The following is a 13,113-nucleotide window of genomic DNA, read 5'->3' on the forward strand; positions in this document are numbered from 1 at the left end:
TACAACCTTTTTAGGTCTGGGCCTCAGATTTCTGTATCTGTTTCATAATCATTTGTCAATCTATGATAGGTGATCGGCCTGTGCCTGACACACGCTGACACACAAATTAGATGATTATATTCAAGATAAGAATGCTTGGAAACATGCTGGTCCTGCTCCATAGGACAATCATAGAGCCTGGACAAAATCAAATTGGTTGCTGATTTTTTGCTTTAGCATATTTTTGTTATTATTAATTTTTTTTTTTTAATTTATATAATGCTACAAATGTAATTATTTTTTTTTTTTGTATCTCACACACTGTTTTGTTGTGTTTTTTTTTTAATATTTTTATTACTCTTTAATGTTAATATTCTACGGTTTCGATATTTGTAAATATGTGAGGAACATGTATACTAACTTTTTTAGTATAGTAGTTTATTCTAAGAGTACATTGTCTTCACATATAATTATTTAACAAATGTAACAAAATATTGTAAACCTATTTTAAAAGAGTAAGTGTGGAGTTTCTTGCCCATTCTTCTCCACACGAAACTACCTTTTGGAAGGGGCAACTAGAATCATCTTTATATTTTTTTTTTGACGTTCAAAAGTGCCATTTTAGATGGTCTAATTGAAATAAACGATTTGACTTTGACTTTGACTTTGACGCCGTCGACTTGTTGCGTCTAAAGCAAGTCGCAAAAATTCCTCACGAGTCACGATGTTTTTCTACACCGTTCGAGGGAATGTCGACGGGGATCAAACCAACGACCTCAGGGATGAGAGTCGCACGTTGAAGCCACTAGCCAACACTGCTCTTCCTAATAATAATTTATTTATTGCAAGTCACTTTTTAAAAACGTAAGTCGGAAGATCTTTTAATTCTTTTGGTAAATTATTGTAAACCTTAATTGCTATACAAAGGGTGTTTTTTCGAAACAGTTGCTCTAATACATTTCTTTCTTTCCCCAAACTATAATTCCATATCTAAGTATAGATGAAACATATGCATGATAAGCAGCTAATACTGTAGCATGGTTAACAGTTTCCCTTAGTCGTTTTAACACAAAAACGAAGCTGTCTATTTTGTTCTGTAATTTTTCAATATGTGCTTTCCAACTATAAAATTTATCTATCGTAATACCTAATAAATATAGTTTAAAAAAACTATAAAACACATCAAACTAAAAAGTGAAAAAAATTCCTAATTTATAGTTCCTGTTTTATAATTTTTTAAACTATATTTATTTTCCACTTTTTAGTCCTAGCAGCAATACGTGTTGTCTCAATTTAATCGTATTGCTTTGTGGACTTAAAAAAATTTCATTGTTTTTTCGAGATAAACCTATGAAATTATTATATTATTGTCGCTGATTCTTTATAAGTGTACAAAGTTTGAATTAAATCTGTCCGTTTAAAGTGGGTCAAAATCGAGTCCGAAGGAGTCGGTTACATACATACATACATACATACATAGATACATACATACATACATACAGGTGAAGCTAATATAAAGCGTGTAACAATACACACTCGTTCATTATGTCTAGATCATTGCTTTTATATTGTAAGTCTATTTGTGTTTTAGAGTTATATGTCTGAAAATGGATTATGTAATTACCTATTATAGTCTGTGTCCGCACAGACTCAATATTAAAAGATAATCTGTCAATATAGTGTCGACATAATGTTCCAATTGCAAATTTGCACCGCGTTTGTTTGGCTCTCACCTCAAATTAGCACTCGTGTCAATATTTCTCTCACGTTTTACTCACATAAAGTACGCGTTTCACTCATAATTTAAATTATGTTGAACCTAGCGTACTCTATATAAGAGTATTGTTTTTGGCAATATCATATTCCAACGGCGCTACACAGTACACTATATGGTTATGGTTTGTGGACTCAGTTTCCGAACTTAGACTTTCACTAGGTCCGTTGTACGTAAGTCCTGGCTAACTAAGCCAGCCTTACTCCTTCCAAAAGCGCAGGAGCTTCCTGGGCACTTCGCAGGCTTCACGGAGCGACCTCACAGTGTCGCATTCCAGGACTACGTGGGTGACTGATTCCTCTGCGCTGAAACAGCCTCTGCAATGGGGCTGTCTGTCGCGCCACGCTATATAGATTTCACTAAGTTTGTACACTTTGCTCATTTTTATTTCATACTAGAGACCTGGTGAACTTTGTCATACCTACATTATTATTATTATTAAAGCTTTATTTAATCCATACATACAACAATTGTTAGTTTATATTCCTTAATATAAACTAACAATTGTTTATTAGTATTAGTTAAGTTAGTAAGTTTTAACAAAATTTAAGTTAGATTTTATTTTTTATTTTTTATATCTGGTTTTTGTACGGCCCCTTTTAGGGTAAAAGCCTCCTCCATATTTTTACATTTTTCTTTGTTTTGCGCAACATCCATCCAGTTTTCCCCGCTAGTTCTACAATGTCATCTGTCCATCTTTTCCTTTGTCGTCCTATACATCTCTTTCCAGTAGGTCCAGTCCATTTTGTTATTTCTAGTGTCGTCATACCTACATATCTGTGTCAAAACTTAATTTAGTTTTTTAATGGACCAAAGAAATCCGAACTCAAACGACAGCTATGAATTCTGTAAAGACAAAATGCAATGAATATTTCCCTGCTTTACAGCGTGTCAGCGCGTCAAAAAGTATCACAGCTGTAGAAAACATTGAAATTATCTGTATTTATTTCCGCGGAGTTGGTATCGACTAAAAAATGGAGGGTTTTGGCAGAAATGGCTCAAATAGAGGACACCGTGAGTTAAATTCGGTAACATCGTCGGTTATATTTAAAATCATGTAAAATAATTATTGTAAATTTATAATACATAAATACATAACTTCAATCCGTTAAATTTTTTTTTCTTTAAAAAGATATAGTTTAGTTACTTAATTTAGCTATAGGCTAACCGCACCCACCTCTATAGATCACCCACATCTAGCCCTCCTATCTACAATCTCTGTTGAATGTTTTTTCTAGGGCATTCACGCATCATTCTTCCGCATGATTGCATAGAAGGCATACAGTGCACTGAACTGCCAGACATCATTCTAAAAATAAATTATAACGTAAAAACAAAAATTCAATAAAAATTTCTTTATAAGTCTGGTACTTGTTTCCAACTCAAATACTTTAAACTTTTGGAGGCTTAGCAGAATTTATGAGTTCCGAAATAATCGTAAAATTTTAATTTTGTCACCCTTTTCTTAATTGAAATGTCAATTAGAGTCCTCCTAAAACATCAGTACTATTCCATAGATTCTTTAATAGCAGATAGCAACTCTAGGAAACGAATCTGTGACTACCGGATCACGCAATAAACCAATGGATTATTATATAATAAATTCCTACCTACCTAATAAATACGTTCTAGTCGTTGGTTAGGTGAGTTTTTCCTGTTTTTTTTCTATAAAAATCTTGCCAACGCTCGGCACACCCATACATTGGTAAAAACAAACACAAAATACAATTTTTAATGTGACAAGCACTTCAAGGCAAACATGACATAGGGTAAAGATCATACAAATATCAATCAAAACAATTATTAAACAAAACAAACATTACAAAAAAAAATACAAAAAACAAAAATCGATTTTATAGTGTGAGGGGAGTAACTATGTATATCCAGACCTAGCTCGTTTAACAGAATGTTAATCTGGACATCGATGAGCTTTGACCAAAACGCTGTTCTACGGAAAGTAGGGACAAATTGAATAATGTTGAATATATTAATAAACCTAAATTTTGTTCTTTTTTATTAAAAAACAACAAATGGCGCTTTAAATCAAAGCCAAAAATAGTAATATTTCTAGAACATTATGCAACAAATAAATCGAATACCATTCAAGTCATTTGCAATTAAGTATCTAATATTATTTATTGGAAGTCTAGACTCGGCATTAAGCCTTAGGAGTTGTGATTCGATTTCAGGAATTCGCAGGATGTTTTTGTCATTCAATCTTAAACCTAAGGTTGTAAGTTTGAATCATGACTTTGCAATTATTACTTACTCCTACGGTGAAGACGAACATCGTGATGAAATCTACAAGTCTTTAATGCAAAAATTTACCTGGTCAGGCGCAGAAGGCTGCCTACTTGTTTGTAAAAAATAATGTTGAGAAATAACCTATTAATAGTAAGAAATTATTATCACATTTCAAGAAAGAAATTTTTACAAAGGGAAAAAAGAAATTGACGCTAGCAATACTGGGGAAATTGGAGTAAAACGTTTTGATACTTTTTTTTCCTTATAGCGGCTGATTCTGTGTCATACATGCAAATATAAAAATTTATCCAATGAACAAGGATAATTTTTGAAAATGTGGCGAATGTGGGTTTGAAATTTAGATGAAAACTCCAATTACTCTGTTCATGAGTTTATTAATTAATTAACTTGAAAATGGTTCCAAATACTGCACAACCATAAAAAAGTCTTCAACGCAGTATTTATGATAAACCTTTCCTCCTGCATCTCAATTAACCGATCTTGTTCTATGAACTGATTTTCAATTTTTATTACATGTTCACAAGATTTTCGCCATTCATCGATTCCTATTTGAGAGAAAGAAACAGTGTAAAACTCATTTATCTTGTTTCTGATCAATTTTAAATCAAAACTATCCAAGTTTATTTGTAGTATAAGAAACCCCTGAAAAAACCAAAGTTTAGTATAAGTACATAATATAATACACACGAAAATTCCCATAAACCAAAGTATCAAGACGTGTCATTCCTACTAACCAGTCAACGCTTGCACATGGCTCAATATCGATGATTGTGTATGTTCTGCATCTTGTTGACCAAGTATTCTTTGATAAACATTGAAAAAAATATGCCTTGCTTGCGATCGAAGAGGTTTCTTCGACATTTTAATCACTTTTTAAAGGGAATTTGAAGCCAAACCAAAAAAAATTCCTCGAAATTTCAGTTGACAGATGAAATTTTTCTTTTATTGCCATATGAAAATCGCTAATTTTTAAACTTTTTTTTGCCATCAGATTCTGGTAGAGCTATAGCTGTTATTTGTATGTAAATATGTCAGAGTAATAACAGAACAGGATGTCATTTGTTTTATTACAATAGCAACATCACGCAATATCATAGAAATTTTACAGGTTGTAAATTGTCAAAGTCAATTTGTCAGTTTCGAATTAGCGACATAAAAGTCGAGGAATGCTCAATTATCAGGAAATGATTATTATTGTTACTTTGGTTAATAATTGAGATTCTTTATATTAGTTTTAAGAATCATTATTTAATTTAATTCGATTTGTTTTGTTATAATTTAATTGTTTCATTATTTAGAATCATTGAACGAATATAAGTATACTGTTACAACTAATCAGAGCCGAGCAAACGCTTCTAGTCAAGGCGCCATCTTGACTTTGGACTCTCCGTTCTGGTCACTTCAGGGAACGCAAGGTAGTTCTGATCGAGTATTCAGTGGAACATTATGGTGATGAGACGTTAGACCGAGTTGGGTCTATGTGATTTGTGGAATCAATCTAAATTAAATATAGTACGGTCATTATGTGAGTCTTTTGTGCTACTTTACCCAAATAACGCCCACTAAATATGACGATGTAGTATATATTCCTCAAACTCAAACTCAAAATATCTTTATTCAAGTGGGTAACCAAGTACACTTTTGAATCGTCAAGTTAAATTAATCGTAAATTTACATTTACTACCAGTTCGCAAGTCAAGGGCGTAGAGCGGGTAAGAAGAACTGGCAAGAAACTTTCCGCCACTCTTTTTAATCGCCAAGTATTGTCATACAAATTGTTTGAACTGGAGCAAATCAATCCCAAGGATTAGGATCATTTAAGTAGTCCTCAAATTTATAAAAAGCTTTGTTGATTAATTTTCGTTTAACGAGGGCTTTGAATTTATTAAGTGATAATTCTCTAATTTCGCTTGGGATTTGTTGTAAAAACGAATACAATTTCCATATAAGGAGTGGTTTTTCTTTTGGAGCCTGGTTGGTCTTACACTCAAATTAGTTCTATTTCGCGTATTATACTGGTGAAAGTCACCATTTGTTTTAAAATCGTTTATATTTTTTTGGACATACAGGCTTCAAGAATATCCGACATGAATAATGAAGAACATAAATATAAAGTATCATAATAGTAAAATGGATCACAGTTGTTACAGCCTTAAATAGAATATGGATATTTTTAATCAAATTATCTTCTGCAAGGAAAATTATGAAAGTCATCGAACAGCCTCTGTAATTAAGGCTTTAGCGCAAGCTACTGTCTTAAGTGAACTTTGATGTCTCTTTGTAAGTGCTCTTAAAATACTGAACAATAATAGATCTTTAAGTGGGTTATTTTTGGGGAAAGTGTTCCAGTAATTTGTTAAAGGCTAACAGCCCAGTAGGCGTCGTTACTTATTTAATAAATACGTTATTTTAGGCGAACATTTATCTGGGTTATGAAGGCACTTTTAATATTATAAGTCAAAACACGCTTCATATATTTTTTTAAACAGCCCGCTGTCTGATCTGTGTCATGCACACTTAAAGCCAGAAGGCTCGCAAGTGTGTTGCCGGCCTTTTAAAAAATTGTACGCTCTTTTGTTGAAGAACCCTAAAATAATAAGGAGTGTAAGCATAGCCAGAGTCTCCATGTAATCTACCATGAACTTGTTCCCTCTCAAAAGATTGTTTAAGCGGCTTTCATTAAAAATCTGTGAGTCATGGTTGAGGTTATGTCAGAATTATACTAGTTTGTCGGCTGGAATAACGCTAGTACGAACAGTTACGCCGACGTTATACTAGGTTTAGGTAATTCCGGGTTTATTAGTAGACATTTTGCTTATTCTTAGGTTATTCTTGGTATAACATTTTACACCACGTAGAATTAGTATGGAATACTCCAACCGGCAGATGGTTCCATGAAAAGTAAGAAGGCTTAGTTCCGGAACCTTTTGCCCCTTTTAATATACCATCAAGAGAATGGTCAGAGTCACCCTGAGGTCGTGGAGTCGAATCACGGGTGAACATTTTTCTAGCTATGTACGCGATTGACTAGGAACTGCGTACTACGACGAAAAAATTGTAAGGCGTTTGTGACACAAAAGCCTGACCTTCGAACGCCTACACCGAAAGGAAAGCTTGGAAATATTGAATTGTCAAGCAATTTTTTTCCTACAATAAACACAAAAGAGAGTGCGCAAGAAGTTGCCTTGACGAAATCTTGATTTTAATCCGCCCAAAATAAAATCTACTTCTTAATAATTATTATTATTTTTAACTTTTAATTTTCTTTTATTTACATTTTTATTCATTATACTATTCACCTTTGCACAAGACTTCATTACGTACACTGGTAACTTTTTTTTTTATTTTTTCTAAGTATTTATTACATTCCTTTTCTTTCTTTTCTTGCGACTGAAACTAGCTGCTGTGGTCTCTGACAGAATGACCAGCGCTGTGAAACATTCTTCTACTCAGCATAATGCTGAGCCGGGGCCAATTACAGCTACAGCACATACGCATTACACACTTGAAACGGGATTTTTTTTTTAATTTTTAAATTGTTTTTAATTTTTCTCATTTTATTTTTGATTTTTTCTATAATTATTGTTATTTTGTATGTTTATGTGTGTGTTTTTTTGTTTGTTATAAATGTTATGTCTAAGTCTACATGCCTTTAAGTGAGCTAAGGCAAACCGTTTCACCGTATAACTGTATCCATAATAAGATCCTTGTGGATTCATTTTTAATATAGAAAATAAATAGCTAGCATAATACTGTTTACGTCTTAGATCAAAAACACATGCCTTTAAGTGAGCTAAGGCAAACCGTTTCACCGTATAACTGTATCCATAATAAGATCCTTGTGGATTCATTTTTAATATAGAAAATAAATAGCTAGCATAATACTGTTTACGTCTTAGATCAAAAACACATGCCTTTAAGTGAGCTAAGGCAAACCGTTTCACCGTATAACTGTATCCATAATAAGATCCTTGTGGATTCATTTTTAATATAGAAAATAAATAGCTAGCATAATACTGTTTACGTCTTAGATCAAAAACACATGCCTTTAAGTGAGCTAAGGCAAACCGTTTCACCGTATAACTGTATCCATAATAAGATCCTTGTGGATTCATTTTTAATATAGAAAATAAATAGCTAGCATAATACTGTTTACGTCTTAGATCAAAAACACATGCCTTTAAGTGAGCTAAGGCAAACCGTTTCACCGTATAACTGTATCCATAATAAGATCCTTGTGGATTTATTTTTAATATAGAAAATAAATAGCTAGCATAATACTGTTTACGTCTTAGATCAAAAACAATGATTCGAAGATGGCCGGTAAACATATTTCCCTCTAACTGGACGTGTGCCAAACAATATTGATTTTCCTCTGATATGTAGTGTTTTTCATAAATTATGTTACATTAGCATTTTCTGAAGGGCGCAGATTGTATGACTTGTATATTAAAATTAATTAACACATGTTTTTTTTAAATATATATGAATAGTGCTTGGAAATAACAGACAGACATAGCATTTATTATTAACAAATTACAAAATAATAATAATAACAAAAAATTACAAAAAATTATGGAAAAAAGGGAATAAGGTACATTTTAAGTGTGTAATGTGTGTGTGTGTGTGTTTTGGTTGTAAATGGCCCTGGCTCAGCATTATGCTGTGGAGCAAACGTGTTCCACAGCGCTGGTCATTCTGACAGAGATAGAAAGAGAATTAAAAGTAATAAAAATAATTGTAAATTTAACAGTAAAGAAGTCTTGGAAGATTTGTGTGTATATAGTAAATAAAAAATAAGGATAATTGTTACTAAAACTACTATAAGAAATAGATAAATAAATATTTTTGGGCAGATTAAAAACTAGATTTCGGGGGATTTTTGTTGAGTAATAGATGTACTTTATAACTGCGACGAATATTACATTTTAGTTGAAGATTTTTCAGCGAAGCAGGGATATTATTCCAACATTTCATCGCGCTATATTTAAAACTCCCACGAAATGAAGCAATAAAATGCAAATTAATGCGGTAATATTAGGTCAGCAACTAAGTTTAAGTTTTATCTAATAAAATTCTTTGACTCGGCGGACATTTTCAGCAACTCCATGGAGACCTGGCGAAGTTGTTTTAGAAACCTTGGTGTGTTAGTTATTTGCTATTATTATTGAAGTGAAACTTGTTTAGGCGCATGAGGGTAATTTTTTAAGAAACGTCACGAAGATGTGCAGCGTTTTTGTCAAAGAAAAGGAAGAGAGCGATTGAGACCGATTGAGAGAGAGTGACAAGGGCGAATTACCTTATAGAAATTCTATTTTTAAAATTAAAATTTCGTTAAGAGTATTCCTTTCCTTTTGTTTAAATCTCTACTACATTACCTGTCTCTCTAAAATTTTTAAAGTTATACTTCTTTTGGCTCGTTAGGGAAAAATGATGAGAGTAAATTTTTACGTGCGCGCACACCGTCACGAAAAACCGACACCCTGAAGTTAGCTATAGTCAACATTTTAGTGTTTTCTATTGTTAGTCGTTTTTTCTACACACGTGGAATAAAATTTTTGAAATGATTTTTATCTTGTTACACCAAAGAAGTATAACTCCTGAGTTCCTCCGGTGCTCCTGAGTTGGCTCCGGTCTTAACGCGCCTTTTCCGGTACCTGTACTTGCTCGGCACTGTCCCGAAGTGCTGGAAGACCGCTTCGATACATCCGATCCCGAAAAAAGGCGATCGCTCTGATCCGTCCAACTATCGCCCAATAGCTATAACCTCCTTGTTCTCCAAAATAATGGAAACCATTATTAATAGCCAGCTCTTGAGGTATCTAGAGGGCCACCAGTTGATTAGCGATTCTCAGTACGGCTTTCGTCGTGGTCGCTCAGCTGGTGACCTCCTTGTATACCTTACACATAGGTGGGCAGAGGCAATTGAGTTCAAGGGGGAGGCGCTGGCGGTAAGTTTGGACATAGCGAAAGCCTTCGATCGGGTGTGGCACAGAGCACTGCTCTCGAAGCTTCCAGCCTATGGGCTACCCGAGAAATTATGCGATTGGATCTCCAGCTTTCTGGCCGATCGGAGCATCAAGGTCGTCATCGACGGAGCATGTTCCGACCTTAAACCCGTGAACGCTGGGGTCCCACAAGGCTGTGTTCTATCCCCGACCCTGTTTCTTCTGCATATCAATGATATGTTGCAACTTAGCAACATTCATTGCTATGCGGATGACAGCACTGGGGATACTTTTTACACTGGCCGGGCAGGTATTTCTCGGGCAGTTGTCGATGAGTACCGGAACAAACTTGTGTCTGAAGTCGAAACTCTACTACGTGGAGTCTCAGACTGGGGCAGACTAAACCTAGTCCAATTTAACCCCAAGAAGACACAAGTTTGCGCGTTTTCCGCTAAAAAAACACCCTTTGTCGCCACTCCTCTTTTCGAAAACACTCTTCTTAAAGCCACAGCCAGCATTGGAATACTTGGCGTTGACGTTCGAACGACGTTCAGTTTCGCGGTCACTTGGAGGGAAAGGCTAAATTAGCCTCCAAAAAGCTTGGTGTGCTCAGCAAGGCGAGGCGGTACTTCACTCCGGGCCACCGCATGCAACTATATAAAGCGCAAATTCGGCCCCACATGGAGTACTGCTCTCACCTCTGGGCGGGGGCTCCCCAGTACCAGCTCCTTCCACTTGACCGTATACAACGCAGAGCGGTTCGAATCGTCGACGACCAATCCCTCTCCGAGCGGCTTGATCCTTTGGCGTTGCGTAGAGATGTGGGGTCACTCTGCATCTTCTACCGCATTTACCATGGAGAGTGTTCAGAGGAGTTGTTCGGATTAATACCTGCAGCTGAATTTCATCATCGGACGTCGAGACAGAATACGAAATTCCACCCGTATCACCTCGACGTCCGCCGTTCCACAACTGAGCGTTTTTCAAGGCAGTTTTTGCCGCGCACCACCTCTATGTGGAACCAGCTGCCCACTGAGGTTTTTCCGAACCAATTCGATTTAGGGTCCTTCAAGAAAAGAGCGTACCGATTCCTGAAAGGCCGGCAACGCACTCGCGAGCCCTCTGGCATTGAGAGTGTCCATGGGCGGCGGTATCACTTAACATCATGTGAGCCTCCTGCCCGTTTGCCCCGTTTTATAAAAAAAAAAAAAAAAAAACTTCTGACGCGTGTACATATACACACATGTTTTTTATTTTTTTTAAGTGTCCTTTTTTATTATTGTCCCTTTCACTGTTTATATATTTTAATTTCTTTGGCAATGGCATTAGTGTTGTCTAAATAACAATCTTTTTTTTCTGACAGTGGTTGACTGGAAGAGATCGTTCGAGCGATAAGGCGATTGACCTCCTTTTTATTTAATTATTATTTTAATTGCACTGTATTTCTGTATACTTGCAACGAAGTCTTAATAAATAAATATATAAAAGTAACTAATAATAATTCAAAGTTATTTCTAATGCCCGTACAACGTTAATCAAAATTAAAAATAGTCACAACACCTGTCGAATATTTTATCTGTATAATAAACGAGGTATTCAATTTAGATTGTGACTATTTAAAATCGTAATTTATATGCATAAGTTACAATCAAGTAAACAATTTTCTTAACCTACAAAGTAATATTAAAAATAATTAAAAAGAAAATCAAAACAAATTTAAAAAGTTTGGTCACTGTGGCAGTGTACCTTTAAGGGCCAGTTTTTTGATCCGTAGTAAAAAATGGTTTTACCATTTGTTACATTAACTATAGTCAAATGAATAACCATTGGTAAAATCGTAATTGCGTTTTTCAATGCCTTTTTTAACTATAGTTAAAATTAACAATTTGTCAATTTGTTGCCAGTGCAATGAGCAATGACATCCCAAAAAATGTGGTTCTTTTTTGTGGGGAACATTTATTTTGTATGACAACACTAGACATATTGAGTGAATGAAATTCATTTTTGCCATCTTCATTCGTTATTTGCGCTTTGAAAGTGTCAACTGTCAAATTAATCTAAATAACACGATATAAATAAAGTTGTTTTTCTGTTTTTTAATACGGTTTACACCTTTTACGATACTTAAATATATAAATAACGATGTCCGCAAACAGCCAACGGTCAAATAAGTAAGTAAAAACATATTTTCGTGTTATTTATTCCGGTTTATCTTGTGTTTCGTAATAGAAAGTAATACATTTATGTTTTGTTAAAGGGACCATACTGCTAACTTCGCCAAAAAAGAAACTGCCAAACTGGTGATGCTTCTCAAGGATTACACAGTCGTAACCTGCAAACAACTGATCACTGCAGCAATCTACAAAAAGATGCAGCTTGGAAATCTCTGTGACGTTTTCAACTCAGATGGGTCTAGACACCGAAGTGTTAAATTTAATATACATTTAATGAAGGTGTAGGCACATTTTTATATTTATTCTTGTATAGCTGTGTCCTACAACAAAAGGAATTTTTTTTTTAACCCTTTGAAAACAAGGAAGCGGATTATGATCCACACGGATAAAAAAAATTGAGTTTTTGAAACAAAGACAAATAAGAGAGGATGATTTGTTCAATTATGCTAAGGAAGAGCATCAAAAACATTTGCTGCACCAATGAGAGGCCCACCAAAATGCATACTGCATAAAGAGGAGGTGCACCAAAAAGTGATGCAGCAGATGGAAGAAAGGCACAATAAGTATATGTAGCAGCAAAAAGAGTTGCATCAAATTGAGGTGAAATGCAAGAAGGAACAATTAGAAAATATTTAATTGCTACTTTAGGGTTTCATGTAAATTTTGTAATGTTTTTTTAATAAAAATGGTTTGTATTTAAGTTATAATTAAACAGTTTATTAATCAAGTCACATGTTTTATTTATAAATTCTTGTAATAAAGTAGGTAGATGCTAACTCACAAATGTAATAAAAGCCCTAAAGAATATCATAGGTCCCTAACTAATGTGTAGCTGTAGTTTTTAGTATAAGTACATACTTGTATATACTTATAATAATTATAAGTTAATATTATTAGTAATATATAAATAATATTAACTCTAATTCATTATGTATTTTATTGCCTATAATATTAACTTATAATAATTATAAGT

At 34.3% G+C, this 13,113-nt stretch overlaps 1 long non-coding RNA gene across 1 annotated transcript; it reads left to right on the forward strand.

The window, feature by feature from the left end:
* Nucleotides 1-11,972: 11,972 nt before the first annotated feature.
* LOC125061922 lies at nt 11,973-12,472 on the forward strand. The gene is made up of 2 exons (XR_007119106.1): nt 11,973-12,137; nt 12,224-12,472. It is a non-coding gene; the product is annotated as an uncharacterized LOC125061922 (long non-coding RNA).
* Nucleotides 12,473-13,113: the final 641 nt, after the last annotated feature.

This window comes from Pieris napi, chromosome 24 (assembly GCF_905475465.1).
Source record: "Pieris napi chromosome 24, ilPieNapi1.2, whole genome shotgun sequence".
In the NCBI taxonomy this organism is placed as follows: Eukaryota; Metazoa; Arthropoda; class Insecta; order Lepidoptera; family Pieridae; genus Pieris; species Pieris napi.